At 40.0% G+C, this 23030-nt stretch overlaps 1 pseudogene; it reads right to left on the reverse strand.

The window, feature by feature from the left end:
- Window positions 1–5309: 5309 nt before the first annotated feature.
- LOC121395382 overlaps window positions 5310–23030 on the reverse strand; it is a 66705-nt pseudogene continuing 48984 nt past the window's right edge.

Genomic DNA, 23030 nt, shown 5'->3' on the forward strand with positions numbered 1-23030 from the left:
TTACCTTGTTTCCGTCGCATCCGACGTGACGCCTGCGATTTTGTCCAGCGCATTGTGGCGGAATCGGTCGTGTAGTCCTGCCCTATAACATACAGGTATGGGAGCTGTTATCCATAATGCTCGGGACCTGGTGTTTTCTGGATAATGGATTGTTCCGTAATTTGGATCTTCAGATCTTAATTCTACTAGAAAGCCATTTAGAGAAGAACTCCACAGGCGATTTAGGCGCGATCCAACGCGCAGCACAAAAACACAGACGTCAAGTGGGATGCGACGGAAATAAGGTAAGAGATGGAAAAGCGCGCGTCTGCATCTGACAGTCGCATCTGGCGAACGCTGCGACACCATCTGACGTTCCTGTTGCTTACCTTATTTCTGTTGCATCCGACTTGACGCCTGCGTTTTTTTGCAGCGCGTCTGATCGTGCCGAAATCGCCCGTGGAGTTCCTCCCTTAAACATTAAATAAACCCAATAGGCTGGTTTTGCTTCCAATAAGGATTAATTATATCTTAGTTTGGATCAAGTAACAAGGTACTGTTTTATCATTACAGAGAAAAAGAAAATCAGTTTTTAAAATTTGGATTATTCTGATAAAAAAATCGGGCTGGAGGAGGTCAGGTAGCGCACAGATTCAGGCCGGGCCCACAGGGTTTTTTTTCTAGTGTCCCACCGGCCCAGTCCCACCCTGGCCATCTCCCATAGACTCCATTATAATCAAATCATTTAATTTTCAAAATGTATTTTTTTCTGTAATAATAAAACAGTACCTTGTATTTAATCCCAGCTAATAATAATAATGAACCCTCATTAGAGACAAAACAATCCTATTTGGCTCATTTACTACTGAAATCATTCTTAAAGGGATACCGTCATGGGAAAATTTTAATAGTTAATAGTGCTGCTCCTGTAATCCGTTTCACAAAAGAGCAAACTGATTTTTTTATATTTAATTTTGAAATCTGGCATGGGGCTAGACATATCGTCAGTTTCTCAGCTGCCCCCAGTCATGTGACTTGTGCTCTGATAAACTTCAGTCACTCTTTACTGCTATACCCCCAGCAGCCCATCAGCAGAACAATTTGACGGTAACCAGATAGCAGCTCCCTAACACAAGATAACAGCTGTCTGGTAGATTTAAGAACAGCACTCAATAGTAAAATCCAGGTCCCACTGCAACACATTCAGTTACATTGAGTAGGAAAACAATAGCCTACCAGAAAGCAGTTCCATCCTAAAGTGAATCCCTTAAGGTATTCATAATACAAATTATGGCAAGATCCCTTATCCGGAAAACCCCAGGTCCCAAACATTCTGGATAACAGGTCCCATAACTGTATTTTCATTTTATACGTGTATTGTATGTCGATTCATCCCTTGGTATGTTTTGTGGAGCCTACACCATTTCCAGGCTTTCAAGGAAGGCGTCTCCTCTTCGTTCCTCCCATAAATACAAATATCTCCAGACACCGGTTTCTTTTGGTTCTTTATACAAACAGTAAATATAAGCGTATACTGAATAGACCGAAATACAGATTTTCAGGGCACCAACAATGATGTTGTCCCCTATAGAATGCGGCCACCAGCTGCCATAGTATAGAAAATATGATACATCAAAGAAGAAGTAAAGGTTAAAGGGGTGGTTCACCTTTAAGTTAACTTTCAGTATGTTATAGAATGGTCAATTCTAAGTAACTTTTCACTTGATTTTTTTTTTTGCTATAGTTTATTAATTATTTGCTTTTTCTTCTGACTTGCAGCTTTCACACGGGGGTCACTGACCCCATCTAAAAACAAATGCTCTGTAAGGCTACAAATGTATTGTTATAGTTACTTTTTATTAGGGATGCAACAAATCCAGGCTTCGGTTCGGGATTCGGCCTTTTTCAGCAGGATTCGGCCGAATCCTTCTGCCAGGCCGAACCGAAGCTGAGCTCTAATTTGCATATGCAAATTAGGGACGGGGAGGAAAATCACGTGACTTTGTCAGAAAACAAGGAAGTAAAACATTTTTCCCCTTCCCACCCCTAATTTGCATATGCAAATTAGGGTTCGGATTCGGTTCGGTATTCGGCCGAATCTTTCACGAAGGATTCGGGGGTTCGGCTGAATCCAAAATAGTGGATTCGGTACATCCCTACTTTTTATATTTTTCACTTTTCTATTCAGGCCTCTCTGCTTTTCATACTCCAGTCTCTTATTTAAATCAGTGCACGGTTGCTAGGATAATTTGGACTATATATAATATAGATGTATTTATACGTTACATGTATGTGTATACAGAGAAAAATATCAATCAGACATTGTTGCTCAAGAAACAGCCAAAAAATGGAATAATGATGTACATGCATGTGATGTGTTTTAATAGATCTTAGATTTCCCCGAAAAAATTTGTAATTTACCTATTTCTAATCTTCCATTTACTGTCTTCAGTAGATAGCAGACCGTTTATTATGGATTGCAGCAGAATCTTCAGATGAAGATAAGAATACAAGATATTTATAATTTAGGAGATTTTGGATTTGAAAACTAAAAGGGAAGTGCCATCTAGTGGTCAAATAGAATTTCCGCTGCTCTGTCATTATCAATGCAAGACATGTGACTTCTACTCATATGTGGGCACATTTGTTGAAAAAAATAAACATTTTCTTAACAACATTTTATTCTTTAGTAAAGGATAAATAATTGGAAGAAAGCAAGTATATTGTCCCTTTAAAAATAACTAAGTAGGAACTATACAGGGCACTTCAACTAGTAGTAGTGATGTGCGGGCCGGCCCAATACCCGCGGGTTTACCGCCAGGTGCATCCCTAAAAAGCTTCCACTTATTTATCTGAATGGCAGAATTCTTTTATTATAATCTGCTCCTAAAACATGTGGTATAGTTGCTAACGGGCCTGCTGCATAGTAACTATTGGACAGCACTGCCCCGTATGGCTTATCTGCACAGTCTGGGTCTGTATAAAGGTATAAAGGTTCAAGGGCAGATTTAGGATCACAAAAATGCAAACAAGACTGAGCCATTTAGAAAAGTGCCTGCTCCTGTCTATCCCTGTGCCAATATGCTGATTTGTTCCTGTTTTACAATATGATGCAGGGTGCAGTGTAAGGGAGCCCTGTGTCTGTAGCTGCTCCAACATGAACCAGTTAAACTGGTCACAAATGGTGTTTTTGACCTCACTTGCTAATGCCCATATCAGTGCCACGACAACTTGCATATAACATACTGCACATATTTTGAACCTGTATTGCTAAAAGTAAACTGCTTTGCAGGGTTATTACACTGGAATGCTGGGAAAGGACTACACCTAGATTTTGCACTTGCAGAGCCAGATTAACAAATGAACCCATCTGTGCTTAGCTTTAGCTCATTGAAATCCATTGAATGTCGGATACATAGTGAATAAAGTACCCCCTCTTGTAAAATATAAGGATATTATAAGTTACTGAGGAGTTTCATGACCACACATACCGTGTATACAGGTCATGACCATATACACATACCGTGTATACGAGGAGTTTCATGACCATATAAAAACACGAGGCCGAAGGCCGAGTGTTTTTATACAGGTCATGGAACTCCGAGGTAACTTCTAATATCCTCATATTTTACAACAGGGGGTACTTTATTTATTATAATACACAAATTTTAGTAAGTCACGTGACAGAAATGACATCACTACTCACCGTTTATAACTGATGACATCACTACTCACCGTTTATAAGGATATAATTTACAGGATATTCATGGCTTTTGTGTATTATAAGGATATAATGTACAGGATATTCATGGCTCTTGTGTATTAGGATAATGAACCCCATTCTGTAATTTGTAAAGATATTAGAAGTCACGAGGAGTTATGTGACCATATAAAAACACGAGGCTGCAGGCCGATTGCTTTTATACAGGTCACATATAATGTAACACAGAGGTGACATCTGATATCTTTATAAATTTAAGTAGGGGGTACATTATGCATTATAATCTACAGTTTGTGTGCAATGTCTCCCTTCCTGACTTTCCTGTATGTTGTACAAAATGCTACACTTTGTTTTGCGTTTACTTTTGTGTCTGCTAAACTTGTGTTTGTTCCTCCTGTGTGTTCTACGTTGTTGGCCATCTTAAATATATTGCAATATATGGACAGGCAATCCCTGTTTTGTTTCAAGGGTAAGGCGTTTTATAGTAGCTCAAGGCTAATGGTGGGTTGAGTGCAGAGGACTCTTGTATTTGTCAGTATGTATTTGTGGTCTCAGTCTCATTGCACCCCCGCCTAATGGTTTTAAAAATTAGTGGTGAGCACAACTTTCCCTTGAGAGATATATATATATATATACACACATACATACATACATACATACACACATACATACACACACACAAACACATTATATATGGTAGTTGCTGTTTACTCAGCTAGTATTGCAGTTTCGGATTTCTATAACAGATGACCATGGAATTGAGAAGTCACAGAGGAATTGCATTGCAGATATAGTGCTGTGTGTACCCTTAGTAACATTAATTAATATTCATACGTTCAGCGTAAAATATAAGCGTAAATGTAACAAAAGGCACAGCAAACATTTCCTTGCATTAAAAATATATTTGTAATGGTTTCAGTTCATTTACAGAAAGGTACCCTACACAAATTCTCTAAAATGCGAAGTTGCGTCTCTGTATCCGAATTCTGGCAAAGTTTCACTAGCGTAAATACATCAGCGTGAGCATTTCATAGCTATCTTTCGCTAGCGTTCATTTCTGCCTAGAGAAACTTTGTTATTATTCTTACACTTGGGCCAATTAGAATAGGGTGGGTACATATCTGTCATATATATATTATTTATTAGAGATGTTGGTGCAAATGCTTGAAGTGGCCACTTATTATTACAAATGTCCAAGGAAGCAAAATAAAGACATAAAAGATCCTCTAATGCCCTAGACATGAGCCCTCCCTATAACAAATGTGCCATGCCCCTCAAATGGTTGGGAAAGAAATGTTAACACAAAAATTTTTAATAGTTAGGACTTTTGAAGGCAATCCCGCTTTAAAATGTGAAAAAGAACGCCAGTTTTTTTTTTTTTAAGAACTTTTATGGCTTTTCGGCATACAGGATATGATGTCACTGACATAAGATTGAGGAGGATGTCGCTTCATTTTATCAGTTCGCCAGGTCTAAGCTGGCAAAGGAAACTCTGGTGAAAGGGGTTATGTTCTGTAAAATTTGCAATTAGTGAATTTGCGCTCACCTGAGCAAAAACTTGCCTGGCGATAGGGTGCGAAACTGTGATAACGACGGTCTCTTTGCTAGTGAATTGTCCTCTACTCCTGTTAGTAAATTGGCGATGTCCCTGCGCATTGGATTTCTGGCGAATATTCACAAGCATAGACCACTTCGCCTTTTAGTAAATCTGCCCCAATTTCTCTTTATCAAACAAAGGGCCACATTTTTGGTTTTGCCTGTCCTGTTTATAGGATGGTTACAATCCCTTGTTAAAGTAAACATAGCGGATTTTGTCTCCATAGTGGCTCACTATAGAGTCTCGAAGTTCTGGTTCAAGGCTGCTTACAGACATGGAGCTGAAAGGAAACAGACAGGTGCATGTTACATGAAATTATTGGCTACCAGGGAAATAATCTAATTATACAATATTCATTAGAATGACAGATATATGCTGCTTCATATTTCGGTTCACAAGGACATAGCTTCTAATGAATAGAGAATGTGCCATATTGTTTCTTTGGCTCTGGAATTCTTGAGGCGCTGGCACAGGACGGTGTCATCTATTGATGAAACGGGGGTTTGCTTTATAAAACATTCAGCTTTCTCAAACATTTTAAAAGTTATTTGTAAATGTATTTGCTACTGAAAGCAGTATCTGTCTGGCAGTTTAGGTTTTCTGCTTGTTGATTCTGACTCCTAAAACAATGTAGTAGAATAACTAGGCCTAGAGAAGAACCAACACCTGTAACATTGTTTCAAGAATCAGACGCAGAGCAGAAAGGCATTGACAAACACTGCTCCCCACATTTCACCTTTAGGTTAATTTTAGGTTTACATACTTTTCTAGTAGACTTAAGGTATGAAGTTCCAAATGACAGAAATATCTGTTATTCGGAGACCCCCAGGTCCAAGCATTCTGGATAACAGATCTTATACGTGTATAGGTAAAATTCAGGGTAGTTTAGCAGTGTATAGAAAGAGAAAGTCCGTACCATCTCTGTGGAAACAACGAGCAGGCAACAGGAACCATAAAGAGCAAGCTGCAAGAGAAAGAGAAGAGATCAGCCATTGCATGTGATGCACGACAAATAAAATAAATAGAAGGAGAGTCTAGTCACCCTATGTCATGGTAGAGTTCAGAATGGAGTAGGGATGCACCAAATCCAGCATTTGGTTCGGGATTCACCCAGGATTCAGCCATTCTCCGCAGGATTCCGATTCGGCCGAATCCTTGTGCATGGCTGAACCGAATCGGATTCCTAATTTGCATATGGAAATTAGATGTGGGGAGGGAAATCATGTGATTTTTTTGTCACAAAACAAGGAAGTTTAAATCATTTCCCCCACATTTTCCTTTTGTGCCTCTAATTTGCATATGCAAATTAGGATTTGGATCTGTATTCTGCCAAATCTTAAACAAAGGATTCGGGGGATTCGGCCGAATCCCAAAAAGTGGATTCAGTGCATGGCTAGAATGGAGTTCCGCAACGTCGATTTATTAAAAAACCCAGTTACTTTTATTAATCCACATTAAAACAGCACGCAGATTGTGTCCCCTAACCAGAAACGCTCGAAACGCATCAGGTGACACATTGCACGCTGTTTTAATGTGGTTTGATAAAAGTAATTGATTTGAAACAATAAATAGATGGTGCTGGAACTCCATTCTGAACTCTTCTATTTGATGTGGCATGAGACCCCAAGGGATTCCAGCACTCGATATCTGTGACCACGGACCGTGCCATTGGAACTCCACAACTGAGCGGTGATTATTTATGTTTACCCTATGACATGGTACTACTTTCCTATCCTTTCACCCCCAACAGTGAGCAACTGTGTCAGGGTCCCCAAAAGCTCATCAACAGCAATTGGAAGTGATAGGGGATATTTCAGGCATTTTACTATGGGTGGGTGAAACACCCAAAACATCTGTGTATGCGCCATAGGCCTTCAAACCCCTGAAACACTTTCCTTGCTTTCCCCTTTGAATTAGTCTATCCCAATGGTAGCCCCATCCTGCACCCTAAACGAACAGTCACTTTTATATCCACCACTGCTGTTGTTTAATGCACAGTCTTCAAGGCTTTAACGCAGACTTTAGACCCCCAACAACCAAAAGGTGGCAACTAATAAATACTTTTATATATATATCACCAGTGTATCATATGTGTATCTCCAATGTGCCAAAATCCATGTTATGTTGAGAAGAATTTTTATACATTTTCATATGTTTCAGGCTGGGTGCCAGCGTGAGTCTATACGGGATTCTTCTCAACATAACATGGATTTTGGCACATTGGAGATACACATATGATACACTGGTGAAGGTAGAGTACACTGGTTTCTCTGCTCAGGTGGAGGGTTCACCAGATGCACAATTCATGTGGACACATCAGGGTAAGTACTTACCTATTTTTTGTAAGGAATACAGTGGTGTGAAAAACTATTTGCCCCCTTCCTGATTTCTTATTCTTTTGCATGTTTGTCACACAAAATGTTTCTGATCATCAAACACATTTAACTATTAGTCAAAGATAACACAAGTAAACACAAAATGCAGTTTTTAAATGAGGGTTTTTATTATTTAGGGAGAAAAGAAATCCAAACCTGTGTGAAAAAGTAATTGCCCCCTGAACCTAATAACTGGTTGGGCCAATAGGATTCAGGTCAGGACTTTGACTAGGCCACTCCAAAGTCTTCATTTTGTTTTTCTTCAGCCATTCAGAGGTGGATTTGCTGGTGTGTTTTGGGTCATTGTCACAGGCCCATGTAGATTTGGAGTTTTTTTTCTCCCTTAAACCTTCATTTAAGAACTGCATTTTGTGTTCAATTATGTTATCTTTGACTAATAGTTAATGGTTTTTGATGAGCAGAAACATTTAAGTGTGACAAACATGCAAAAGAATAAGAAATCAGGAAGGGGGCAAATAGTTTTTCACACCACTGTATATCCTGGGTGATAACGTTCACAGAGTCATTCAAGACACAGTATATATTAATGAAGATATTGATATGTTAACTACACTTTTACTTATCTATATTGTTTGTAAGAAATATGTCCAGGCTGAGAACTTCTACACAAGTCACTTATTCATATATGAATGAAGACACTGATCTTTTTTCACACGTTTATTTTGCACTATTTAAAGACACAGAGTGGTGGCTGGTTTAATATGGACATATGCACATCAGAATAAGCGGTTCTACTTTTTTATATACTGTATGTTATTACACACACAATTACACATATCATTGCACAACCGCACAGAAGTCGGACAATAGTTTATTAACACAAACTCCGGCAACACTTGAAACAAACAGAAGTTCCGGTAAGCACGCTGGGACCATTACCATGGTTACAGGACGCTCTGGCTGCGGAGAAGTAGTGGTGCGCTATGTCTGATGTGCGGTCACAAATGGATACTTTGTACGGGTAAGAAGATACACGGGGTAGCTTCATAGTTGCAGTGCCACTTCTAGACTGGGGTCACGGCATAGAGCGCTGTAAAGACAAGGGTGAGAGTAACTGTGAGGGTAGTTACAGTTCTGCAAGATCTACATTTGAACTTGTGACGGCGAGGTGAAAGGGCCAGTGGGCCTTGACATTGGCTAGTTTGTAAGAGGACATTGAGCTAAATAAAGTGTCTGATTTTTGACATTAAATAAAATTTCTACACAACAACGAAAAAGTGAATATATGTAAATTAAGGATGATGTATGGGCCAATGCAAGCGGGTTACGTCACTAAGCGACGGGGATTTGTAATTTCGCGCCTTTTTACTGTGCATATAGAGATGGTTTGCATTTGTATCTGTGACTTTGACAAAGGCTGGGATACAGCCGAAACGTTAATGTTCTACAATAAAATATTTCATATTTTCGTAAACCCTGGTTACTCGCACCCAGGCCAACAAGACATTTTTAAACGTGAGTGCTGCGATTGTGGGGAAAATATATATACGTATATATATGTGTATATATATGTGTATATAGCGATGAATTCCACTGTGTATGCACAGTGGAATAAATAATTAATTGGAAATATCGGAGTGCATATCTTCTTCATCACATTTTGATATAGCACCCATTTGTTCCGAGTCAGAGTGCGTGTGTGTGCGTGTGTGTGTGAGTGTGAGTGTGTGTGTGGGCTTGTATACTGCATATTGTCAAATTGAACAGCTCCATTCAAAATGCAACTGCTTCACTTACTTTCAGAAAGGGAAAAGACTCCAGCCTTTCCATCAAGATCGGTAAGAGAACTAGACGGAAAGGAACCACGGTTAAGGCAATGTTCAAGGATAATTAATACGTGTAAGGTGCCATTCGGGCTGCATGCAAAAGTGCCCTCCAGTGGTGAAACTGCCAGAATCTATTCTTAGTTTTACCAACCAAAACATGTCTGAAACATGAAAATACCTGTTTTTTTTAATAATATTTAGCATTCCATAAATCTATATTTGAATAGTAAAATAGCCAGTTAAAGACAAAGAGGAAACATAAGAAAGGAACAGTGGAGTGAATAAACTGGAAAATAGAAAGGAACGAAAAACAAAGGCAATAACATCTAACAAACATGCCTGATTGGTCTAAAAAGGAATTCTCTGTTACTAGGGATGCACCAAATCCTGGATTCGGTTTGGGATTCGCCCAAATCCAAGGAATTTTTTTATCAGTATTCAACCAAGAGTCTAGGCGAACCAAATCTTAACCCTACAGAACTGAGATTATCCAGGATTCGGTTGGGGATTTGGCCTTTTTCAGCAGGATTCGGATTACTTGAACCCGGTCAAACCTAATCCTAATTTGCAGATGTAAATTAGGGGTGGGAAGGGAAATCACGTGACTTTTTCTCACAAAATAAGGAAGTAAAAAAGAATGTTTTCCACTTTTTCCTTTCCTGCACTAATTTGCTTTTGCTTTTGCAGGTCGAATCTTTCACAAAGGATTTGGGGATTCAGCCAAATAGTGAATTAGTTGCACCCCAAGTATCAGGTACTTCCACCTAAGTGCCGGCTATTCAGACACAGAAGGCGGCTTCTGTATTTTCCAGTACCCCTGGATTCGGCACCGAACCCTAAAAAGCACCCCATCTGTAACCACGCTATTACACCCACATACTGTTTGATCATCCCCCAAACCCCCTAAAGAGTTCCCCCCATATATCTCTACCCTTAGGTCTTTATCTTAACACTATCCTAACCCACCTCACTACCATCCTTCATCTCACCTCACAGTTGGGTTCACATAAGGCCCATGATAATCGAAACAAAGCATTTAAAACGTTCCATCTTTATTTAGCAAAGCAGCCAGCCTGGAACAATGTGATGGATACGTGAGAAGAAGAATTGAGAAAGGGGAGTGTGACAAAGAGGTGCCAGGTGGAAACAGACCCATGTACAGATACTTACTCATCCCAGGGGCGGCCATGGCTATTCTGGAAATTACAACTTGGATGATTCCCTTGATAGCAGCTTTCTAGATTTACAATGCAAAAGTAGACATTGTATTAATGAACAATGGATAGAGGAAAGGGGAAGAATGATTTACAGTTCATAATGAGAGCTATTTATGGGCAGAAAAGGACACATGACTGTGAAATATGAAAAAAGCAAGGCTGATCCTATGCATCAAATTGTGCTCTCAATTCATAGGGGCAAATTTACTAACCTCAGAAAATTCGGCAGCGACGGCTTCACTCACAGCGCAACACTTCGACAGGCGTAGATTTGCCAGGACAATGCTAATTCACTAAAATCTGAAGTTGCGTCCAGGGCGCCGAACGCAGGCGAAGTTGCGCTAGCGTTAATTCGGCAAGCAGAGCGAAGTTGCACTAGCGTTGGCTAATTTGCATCTACTCTATTGCACTTCACCTGGTCTGAGGTTGCAAAGGCAAGTCTAGCGCAAGAGTTAACGTTCAGTAAAATGTGCATCTTAGTGAATTTGCGAAGTAACGCTCTTTTGCCAGAGGGAAAATTCGCCTGACGTTTGAGTGCGAAGTACCGCTAGAGTCCATCTCCTTCGCTAGCGAAGTTACGCATGAGACCGTTAGTAAATCGGCAAAGTACCGGAATGACGTCACACTGGCAAATTTTCACCAGCATTAGTCGCTTTGCCCTTTAGTAAATTTGGCCCATAGAGAGGCTGCCCTGGCATGTGTCTGGAACACTGTACATGCTCAGTATGAGCTGCTGTTGGGAATCTTCGGGGTTATCAGAATTCATCCAAACATCAGCAGAAACTGAGGATACATTTGACACAGAAGCCGACAGAGTTGATTATTAAAGGGGTGGTTCTACAGCAAATTGTCATATACAGGTATGGGATCTCTAACTTGGTAACCGGATATGCAAAAAGCTCAGAATTCTGGGAAGGCCATATCCCATAGGGTCCAGGCTAAGCAAATCATTTTAAAAAGTATTTCCTTTTTCTCTGTAACAGTAAAATAGAACCTTGTACAGGTTTGGCGTCCCAAGAATGCTTAGGACCTGGGGTTTCTGGATTACAGATCTTTCCATAATTTGGATTCGGATACCTTAAGGGTACCAGAAAATTATTTTAACATTACATAAACCCAATAGGCAGGTTTTGCTTCCAATAGGATTAATTATAATTTGGTTCAAGTACAAGAATGTAGTAGGACAGAGAAAAAGGAAATCTTGTTTAAAAATGTGGATTCTTTGGATAAAATGGAATTCTGTAATTCAGAGATTTCTGGATAACGGATCCCATACCTGTACTTGATGGTAATCAAGCTGCCTGAATCCATATTGGTGGCAAAACAATTCTATTGGGTTTATTTAGTTTAAATGCTTTTTTTGTAGACTTGAGTTAAGGTGGCCATACACAGGGAGATGCAGCCGCGATTTAATGGGATTTTTAACCCTGCCCGACTTCCCGACAGATATCGATTGGGGACGCCCGTCGGATGGCCCCACACACAGGCCAATAAACTGCTGACTCGGTCTGTCAGCAGCTTTTATCGGCCCGTGTATGTGGGCCTTTATAGTGAACCAAAATAATAGATCTCCTAACTGTCATTATACTTAACTAGTCATTTATACTTATAGAAAGTTCTTTTAGTTGTACAATTAAACATTTTTCAGCCTTACCCTTGAGTGCCCCAATGTATTATCGTTTTCGTCAGTAAATGCAATGCTGTTAAGAATCTCCCTAATCAAAGCACAAAAAGAACCTGCATAAACCTCAACATTTTCATGGACAACAAACGATTCCAAAGAGATAAATAAGAATGTATGGGTTGTGTTACAGTTATAACAATGTATGTAATGTTGGCTAGAATTTGCACTTTAACTGCAGTATAATCTTTCAACTCCGTTCTTTTAACAAACATCCCTCTCGTTGTTGTTGGCTGTGTGCAGAAATGTACTGAATTATGTGCAGGAAACGACATTTTCTGTGCAAAATGGAAGAGCAGTGACTTTGTTGCAAGAACTTTTACAGTGGAAATGCACATTAGTGTTATCTTTGGGGGGCAAAGTGTCCAACTATATCCCCCCTTCTCCTCAGTTCAGCTGCCATATGTGTGCATGGTACACCCCCTTGTTCAACATGAGTGCAATGAACAGGGCTTGTGCTCAACATACTTTTTGCCTATTGTTTTAATTAAAGGGGTGGTTCGCCTTAAAGTTAACGTTGACTGTGATGTAGAGAGTGTTATTCTAAGACCATGTGCAATTGGTTTTCATTTTTTATTATTTGTGGTTTTTGAGTTATTTAGCTTTTTATTCAGCAGCTCTCCAGTTTGCAGTTTCATGTCATTTCTAGGGTCCAAATTACCCCAGCAACCATGCACTGATTTGAATGAGAGACTGGAATATGAATAGGAGAGGCCCGGACTAGAAAAATGAGTGATAAAAAGTAGTAATAACAATAAATGTGTAGCCTTACAGAAAATGTGAAAGCTGGAAAGAGTCAGAAGAAGAAGGAAAATATTAGGAAAGCTATAAGAAATAAATAATGATAATTTTCTTAGAATTGGTTATTCTAGAACATACTATGAGTTAACTTAAAAGTGAACCACCCCTTTAAGAAAATATCAATTTTTTCAGTGTTTTTTTTTTTTCCATTTCTTGAGCTTAACAAAGCAAATAGGGGAACCAAAGCTACTCCATGTTTGGTCCATGTAAGGTAGATAATTAAATTATCAGTAAACAACTCCTTTCCTTCGATTTCTCCTGCAACTGTTTTGGCAGGAGTCCATTATTCAGGGGGATTATCTGTGCACTGGGAATCTAAACATGGAGTAGTTTTAGTTTCCCTGTTTAGCTAGAGAAATAACAAAAAACATAGATTTTCATGACACAATTGGTATACAATATGGTCAGCACCAGCCATATTCATTGCACTTGTGTTGAACAAGGGAGTATACTGCCCCTTTAACACACCCAGACATGCTCCTGCCCCCAACAGGGTTGGACTGGGCCAATGGGAGAAAACCTTGTGGGCTATGGCCATTGTGGGCCCTGCCAACTCAGGACCACTGCCTGGCTGGAATCTGCAAGCCCACCTTCCCTACTGGCTGATATCTGCGGATCCACCCTTCCTGCCGACCACCCCAGCAGGCCAGAATTCACAGAACCCCCCCCACACACACACGATTGCTGGGATCCACAAAAAAAGGGGGTTCATTCAAATGCGTGTATCCCTATTAGCTTAATATGGTTTCCTTTAAAGGACAAGTAAACCTTAAAAACAAATGAATTTAAAATAGATGAGAGTGCTATTCTAAGCACTTTTGCAATGTACATTCATTATTTATATGTTTTTAATTCCAAGATATTAAAGGATACATGTACTGTTAACATGAATGGATTTTTGTACAACTGCTCGACTTGCTGGTCATTATCCGACCATCTGACCAAGTATTCAAGGAAGTTGAGAAAGAAAGAGGCTGCTTCGATGTTCTTTTGCTTAGGGAAGATTTGAGAAAGTTTTCTAATTTTTTTTCCTAAGCAGAAGAACATCACCTCTTTTTTTCTTCTGACAACTTCCTTCACTGCTTAGTGGTCAGACTGGTCAAAACATGACCAGCAGGTGGCAGAATTGTAACAAAATTCATTCATATTAAGAGTACATGTATTCTTTAATATCATGGAATTAAAAATATATAAATAATGAATGTACATCGCAAAAATGCTTAGAATAGCACCATCAATTTCACTTATTTTTAAAGGAGAAACAAACCCTTAATAAGGGTTTAAGCCTAGCTTCCCACCCGGGCAAACGCCCCATATGCTTTACTTACCCCTCCGTGCAGATTCTGTTCAGCGGAGTTCACGGGCGCCATCTTCAGCAATCCTCGGAATGAGACCGTCAAAGCGGCGCATGCACAGTTGGAGCAACTTTCTCTAATCGCGACAACTGCGCATGCGCCGAAACTCACATTTGCCGTATCGCCGGTCTCATTCTGAAGATTACCGAAGCGGCTGAAGATGTCGTCCGTGAACTTTGCTGGACAGAATCTGCACGGAGGTGTTAAGTAAAGAGTTAGGGGCATAGGCTGGGGGGGATGGGGGTCTATGCAGGGTAGCGTTTTTTTTAATTAAGGGGTTGTTTTTCCTTTAAGGTCTACTTATACTTTAAACTGTGGTTTATTTGGTTAATCCAGTGAGCACACTGTGGCAACCCACTTACTGCTGTCTCATCATAGGAATGTTGACACAATTGGCAGCCGCCACGGCAGCGAAGGGAACCCATCGTGCTATCAAAGGAGGCGCTTTCTAAATGGAAACAATGGAAAAATTATGAGAAATGGAGAAAATCCAAGGGACGCATAAACACTTGAACTTACAGACACGATGATCTGTTGATGTGATTTGAAGTGACAAGGGAATTCAGCAGACCATCAAAAGGACAATTATACAGTATATGTTTGCCCATATTCAACTATTTGTAAAGTGCTTTCCTCATGATAAAAAGCAAAATATATGTTAGTTTAAAATCAAACCCTCCATTTAATTATTCCCCACACACGGCAACAATCTGTGTGGGTCACCTTTATGTTAACTTTTAGTATGTTATAGAATGGCTAATTCTAACCAATTTTTCAATTGGCTTTCATTTTTTCATTTACATAGTTTTTTTTAATTATTTGCCTTCTGCCTCGTCTTTCCGGCTTTCAAATGAGAGTCACTGACCCCATCTAAAAAACAAATGCTCTGTAAGGCTACAAATTGTATTGTTATTCATCTTTGTATTCAGGCCTCTCCTATTTATATTCCAGTCTCTTATTCAAATCAGTGCATGGTTGCTAGTTCTAATTACCCTAGCAACCATGCACTGTTTTGAACAAAAGATTGATGAAATTGCATGACTGGAGAGGTGCCGAATAAAAAGCTACATAACTCATAAAAAATGAAAACCAATTGCAAACTGTCTCACAATATATTTCCCTTTAAGATTACCTTGGATGACTTCTTGAAAAAGAAAGTAGGGGTATATATGTGCACTGGTGAATACATTGGTCAATATTTCTATACATTTCTAAAAAAAAAAAAAAACAAAAGCTCAATTTTACATACCTTAGTGTACAAGTTTAGTCCTACAGCTGTAGCCAACGCTGTACTTGTGGCAGTCACGTAAACCACGCCAATCTGACTACAGGGGAATAAGAGACATAGCTGTAAGGCACAATTCTAATCTAAAAATCCATTAGACATAATACAGATTCTATGCCTTTGGGTTGTTATACCTGCACTAGGTGCCACATGTGTGCCATACTGTACATTTTTATTTTACTATAGTGCTTAGACATCTAGATATTGGCAGTATGTAGTCAAAAAGAAAGTATTATGCCTTATAAAGGTTATACTGGGATTTTCTAATTGCTGAAGACACTGCAATATTCTGAGCATTTGCCATTAGCCTAAAGGCCACACCGGTTTAGCCTGTATGTTCCATAGAATTACTATAAAAGCCAGGACCACCATCAGCTCCGTGACCTTCTGATGTGTAACTATTGTTTGGGATCTGTTATCAAGAAATCCCTTATCCAGAAAAAAGGCTGTCTCCCATAGCCTTCATTATACACCTTGTACTTGATCCAAACTAAGATATAATTAATCCTTATTGGAGGCAAAACCAGCCTATTGGGTTTATTTTATTTCTAGTTGACTTATAATATGAAGATCCAAATTACGGAATGATCCATTATCTGGGAACCCCCAGGTACTGAGCAATCTGGATAATAGGTCCCATACCTGTATTACTCTCAGAATCATTGTGTTGCTTTGTTGTTTCTACGCACAGCAGTAACACTTACGTGAGAGTGATTGGAGACGCTGCGTTTCTGTTTGTATAGTTCACCAAAGCATTGAACGACTGGTTGACCCACTGCCAAAACACCACCGCCGGCACAGTTCTGACAAATGAAATCCAAAAAACAAAGTTATAATGGCAATAGACAAGCTAATTGAAAGCACAAGGTAGAAAGGTTCTACTAACTTTAAGTATTACACCTGAGCAGGGTGCAGATTAAATAGATGACTACATTAAATATGACATTGCTATTTCATGGGGAAACCATTTCCATTATTAGAAATGTATTTTGCCCTTATTAAAAGTATAGTCAGCCCCATACCCTGCCCTTGTGCAAACAAAAGTATATGTGTGTTGTATAATATCACTATTACTTATGGATCTTTATTATAGGCAGGCTCACTGTAGTGCCAACAGCTAAAGGATAAACCAGACGGGCCACATTCTAGCATATCAAGAACCATACTAACCCAGATGTGATTTAAGATTCCTACCCATTCCTCATACCAGTCGGCTCCACGCTTCCTATCCATTCCTCATCTCAGTATAATCCAAGCTTCCTACCCATTCCATATTCCAGTCTAATCCAAGCTTCCTATCCATCCCTCATTCCAGTCTAATTCAAGCTTCCTACCCATTCCATATTCCAGTCTAATCCAAGCTTCCTACCCATCCCTCATACCAATCTAATCCAAGATTCCTACCCATTCCTCATTCCAGTATAATCCAAGCTTCCTACCCATTCCTCATTGCAGTCTGCTCCAAGCTTCCTACCCATTCCCCTCCAACTGCAAGTGTTTTATGTGTTATTGTTTAGACATGGAGTAATTTAACTCTAAGCTAAAGACAGACTGTGCAATCAAACTGCAATCCACAATAATACTATTAAAATATAAATATATTAAATGATTTTAAGGTTCCATAAAATTATATTTGTTTCAGCTACCTTATGGTATTGTGTGCACTATTTTTTTTTAAATAAATATTTAGAAACCTCACCTCACCTCAAACCTGCACTGAGTTAAATGTCAAAATATAACTAGACTGTTGCCTTTCTGGTAAATCAAGCCACGAGGTTACCAAGATGTTCACTTCTCAAGACAAACAAAACAATGATATTGTTTCATTTCTTTTCAGGGTAATGTCACCTCCCAGTGAACGCAAGGAACACATCCCACTGCACAAATACCCATGTGTATCAGCTTTACACTTGAAAATTAGCCCACCCAGAGCAAGCAAGAAATTTAAGAGCTTATATTTACGTTTATTATGTTTACAGGCAGACACCACTGCACAACAAAAATATACAACCACTCCCATATGAACACAAGATGCCCAGAGGAACCAGGTGCAGGTCTGTATTATGGGCAGGTCTAGTTCAGCAACATGAAGCATGCCAACAACAGTCATCTCTGAATAGAATTAAAGCACTTAGGCCAGAGAGGTATAATTATGGTAAAAGAGTTTACTGAAAACAAATTACCTTGCTGTCACCCTTGGGACATTGTGAGACAATTTGCAATTGGTTTTCATTTTTTATTATTTATTGCTTTTTGAGTTATTTAGCTTTTTACTCATCAGATCTCCAGTTTACAATTTCAGTAATCTGGTTACTAGGTTCTGATTTACCTTAGCAACCATGCATTGATTTGAATAACAGACTGGAATATGAATAGGAGAGGGTCTGAATAGAAAGATGAGTAATATAAAGTAGCAATAACAATACATTTGTAGCCTTACAGAGCATTTGATTTTAGATGGGGTCAGTAACCACTATTTGAAAACTGTAAAGAGTCAGAAGAAAGGCAAATAATTAAAAACTTGTAAAAAAGAAAAAAGGTGGCCAATTGAAAAATCGCTTAGATTTAACCATTCAATAACATATAAAAGTAAACATAAAGGTGAACCACCCCTTTAACATGCTCACCTGTTTTCTACCAGTAGGTTAAAAGCAACCTGTAGCAAAAACATTGGGTGTCCTAATTTGTGGCCTGTACCTGTAGAACTGAAGCATGCACCCTGTAATGGCCATTCCGCCAGGGAATTGGAAAGACATTCTTCCAATCAGATTCATTTTGTCCCCGGTGTCCGGATGAAAAGCAGAATCATAAAGCTTCTTGGCATAATGCAGTTGTTCCTGGTGGCACAGAACCTGCTCTGAGAAAAAGAGATGTATGATTATCCCCAGCATACTACACACAGAGACTGCACCTATGATAAATTACAGGATGCTACGAAAAGCGCAAGGTGGGTCATGCGGGGTCAGTATGTACTGCTCTTAATATGTTATTCAAATATAATTTGGACTTTTTAATTGATTATGAGTCAATGGACATATATCTTAGATAAATGGCTATTACATACAGAGACTGGATCTCAAAGGGGGAAAAAAAGTGTAAATCACTGAGGGGGGGGCTAGGCAAATGTACGGCACCCCCCAGTGATTGTAATCACTTACCTGATTCCCCAGGCTGGTGCTCCTTTTAGCAGAAAACTACACCGGTCTTAAGGTGGCCATACATTATAAGATATTTCCCCAATATGCCCACCAAAGGCAGGGCGATATCAGGCTAATACGACTGCTCGGCCTTAGGGCCAAATAATCAGATTACAATGAAGGGAATAGGTGCCGAGAGGACAAGGTCCGCATCAACTAGCCGTCTAAAGGACCTGAATCAGCAGTTTAAATCTGCCTGGTTACAGCCACCTTTTACAAGCACCACAATTACGGGGGGTTGTCAAACATTTGTGCCCCCCATTGATTTACACTTTCTCCTTTAAAGGGGTTGTTTACCATCCATCACTTTTTTCAGTTCAGTTGGTTTCAGATAATTTCCAGAAATAAAGACTTTTTCCAATTACTTAATTTTCTATGTGTGACTGTCTTTCTAATATTGAAGTGTAAAGTTTCATTTTTCACCTTCCAAAGCAGCTATGGGGGGGGGGGTCGCCGACCCTGTAAACTGTTCTCAGTTGATAAATTTTTTACCACTTACCTGCAGGAATCCACAAGCTGTTTTGCTCTATCCAATTCCTGTCCTGGGATCTGTAATGTTAAAGAAGTGCTTCAACCTCCCCACAAATGTACTTTGGTCCCATCGGGGAGCATCAATGTTGAATTTAGCGATCTCCATTGCCATAGTGGTCCTTTCCTTTACCTGAAATACAAACATTCTGCAATCTTATCCAATTCTAAAACAATATTAATGAAGTGTTTGTTTCCGGCTGAAAAAGTAACTGTAGAAGAAGCAGACCCTGCTTAGTGTAGAGTCCTGCGCGGAACCAATTTCTAAGACCGGGACCCAACACCACAACCCAAACCCGGATATTTACCCACTTTGATCCACTACCCGACCCACAACTGCCTTATCCAGAACCCTCGACCACCATCAAACAGGAATGGTGCTGCAAACCGGAAGTGACGTCATCGAAAGTGGGCGGGACAGAAACAAGTTTTGTAAAACTTTCAAAGGAGTAAAATATAGACAATATTACATAAAATAATTAAGATAAGAAATTTAGATGAGACCTGCAACTCCGCAGACCCGCGGGTATCCCCGCACCTGAAAATCCTCCCCTCATACACAACACAGTGCATGCTCACAGGGAAAGTCACCAATGTGATAACATACTGTTCCCAAATGCCTAAACAATGATGAAAGAATTGAAAAGAATTGTGTAAAACTGGCAAAGGCACATTGATGACTGATTGTCTGCCAATGCTGTGAGCAGCTAAACACATTCCCAATTAGTATTGCTGCCCACACACAGGCAAATTGGTGTGTATAGGGATGGATGACTAATTGGATTAGCCTGATTTGTGCCAAAACAGATCTATGTGTATATGGCCAGCTTCAGATCAACATCCAATCACACACAACTGACCTAGCCAGGCTTCTGCCCATGTTGCAATAGATGACCTTCACCCAAAAATATGCGGAGGGGAGCTCTACCTGTTCCGATATGGGGCTTCCTACTGAATAACCATTGAATCCAAGGGGGAGCAATTCAGCTTTATTCAGTACATTAATTAGTAGTATTTGCAGACACTGAGCCTCATTATCCAGCGCAGGATTCTCCATTATCAGGGCAGTTAATTGGAAACAGCAGAATAATGCATTGGGGCACAATATTCTATGGCTAGATACTTATGAGCAAGCTCACGTCACAGGTCATTATAAGTGAAGAGCTGCAGTGCTATTATACAATGGATTCTTTTTGTTCCAACTTGCAGACCCAGTAAACCACACAAAGACCAATGGTCTCTAAAAACAATATACAGACACACGCAGATCCAAACATGCTGTCCTTGCACGATGACATGTAGATCTGAACACACATTCACTCTTAAAGACACCTGCAGGCCTCACCAGCTACGAGGAAGGAAAAAATATACTGGACTGAGAAAAAGGGGACCTAAAGGCTTTCAAATAATTTGTATTTTTTTCAGTACATCATTTTGATTAATTTTATTTAAAGCAGGCATGTCCAAAGTGCGGGCCGTTTTCAAATTTACACCGGCCCTCAGCCTCCGTCATGAAATTAATAATAATGAGGCCCCCCAGCACAGTGAGATCAGGAATCCCATAGCAGTAATATTAAGGCACATTAGTGAAATGATTTGCCACTTGTCTATACTGCTGCCTGTGTGCTGAAGGTGTTAGCAATAGACACGCACTGGCACGCGCTGTTTCCGCATACTTCTTTAGAGCTGAAGGTGTCAATAGACGTACTGACGTGCTTTTTTAAAAACGCCGCAAAAACGCCACGTCTGGCCTTGCCCTACAAATGCTAAAGAGAAAAAGCATTATGAAAAATAAAATTTCTTAAAAAAGGAAAATAACCCTCAGGGCACAGATGCCAATCGCTTGTTTTGCCCTTCTTGAATAACAAGTTATACATGTTAAGATTGTAACTTACAGAAAGTGCTTAATAGAAAGAGTTAAAGGGAGGCACATTGTAAAACAAGTGGAAAGCATCCGGCTGAACAATAATGATCAGCACAGCAATAAAACGCAAATATATATTTGTATTTCAATAATAATACATATTTAGAAGTCAGTCAGCTAGCAAGTAACCAGCACCATTGTATTTGCTCAAGTCACATGGCCACACAAAGGTAAGTGCCCCCTTGCCCTCTATACTGGTAACTATCACTTCATGTCAACTTTAATAAAAAACAGAAAAAAAGGCAAAAGGAAAACAGGATAAAGTGACTGCAGAGTAGGACAGACTTGTCTTTGGAAAAACTACAACTTCCTACATCCACTATTGGGAAAGGGCACTCAGAGTTGCAGCTGTAGCACAACAAGCTTCACAAGGGGTTGCCCACTGCTACTGTACAGGAATGTGACAGCCACCTGGCCACCATATCTCACTCTTATTGTTTCCTTTACTCACCGGGGACTCTACGCTGCCAGAGGCGCTGCTGGGAACGACCTGTGACAGCAAAAGAGTCATCTTGCCGCTGTGTTCCCTTCCTCCTCTCAGCACCCAGTCCCTTCCCTTGTGCCTCTCCGACAGGAACACGGCTCCTGTACCAGGCACACAGGCAAGCTCCAACAAGCCCACCTATCTTGAAGGGAGAACGACCAGACCACGCCTACCGGGAGCAGTCATTGGCCTTTTCTTTTAAAAGTTCACAAAGAGCCTATAGCTGATAGGCTGCTGCCGGCATTGGAAGTCGCCGATGATTGGTTATAAGTGCGTCGGAATCTGACAGCCATGTTGAGAGAGGCTGCTTGCTACGTAAACTGTGGCCTCTTTTCATAAACAAGTTGGGTTTCGACAGCGCGGGGTTGGTTTCTGATTACAATTCGCTTGTGACAGGGGACACCAAGTGAGACAAGACCTTTTTATTATAAACAGAAGCTTTCTCTTGTTCTTCTCCAGTCAAGGAGACAATGGACTGTAATAAAACAATGTTCCCAGTAGTATGAGGCCTTTGCACGGATACAGCAGGGTTGCCAGGTTTATATTTCAAAACCAGCCAAAGACTATAAAAAACTAGCCAAAAAGTAGCCAAAAGCCACTTTAAAAGTAGCCCAATTCATACACTGCCAATTCCATTTCCCGTACCTTATACAGGTAACACATTCACAGAGACTGGCAGTTGAAACCACAGCAGGGCTTCTGGGAGGTAGTTGTGTTAGTGGGGTTTCTTAGTCAAGCAGATTTCTCCAGCAGCAATAATTAATCCAGCACTGAGAAATGGGAGCCGGCATCACTCGAACTGTGATGTCACCTTAATTTGCATTAAAAAAATTGGCCGGTTTTAAAAGTCCAAAACCGCAGCAACTTCCAAAACTGCCCAAATCCGTACCTTGGCGGGTATGGACTTTTAAAACCTGCCAATTAGCTTTAAAAATAGCCCAATTCGGCTATGAACCCGCTAATCTGGCAACCCTGATGATGGCACAGAGCAGTCAATTTGATATATTATAACAGAGGTGGAAAGTTTAAAGCATAACATACATTTAATATCGATCAGGGAAACAACAATGGATGGAGTCGGCCCTGAATTTGCTAGGAG

Source organism: Xenopus laevis, chromosome 7L (assembly GCF_017654675.1).
Source record: "Xenopus laevis strain J_2021 chromosome 7L, Xenopus_laevis_v10.1, whole genome shotgun sequence".
In the NCBI taxonomy this organism is placed as follows: domain Eukaryota; kingdom Metazoa; phylum Chordata; class Amphibia; order Anura; family Pipidae; genus Xenopus; species Xenopus laevis.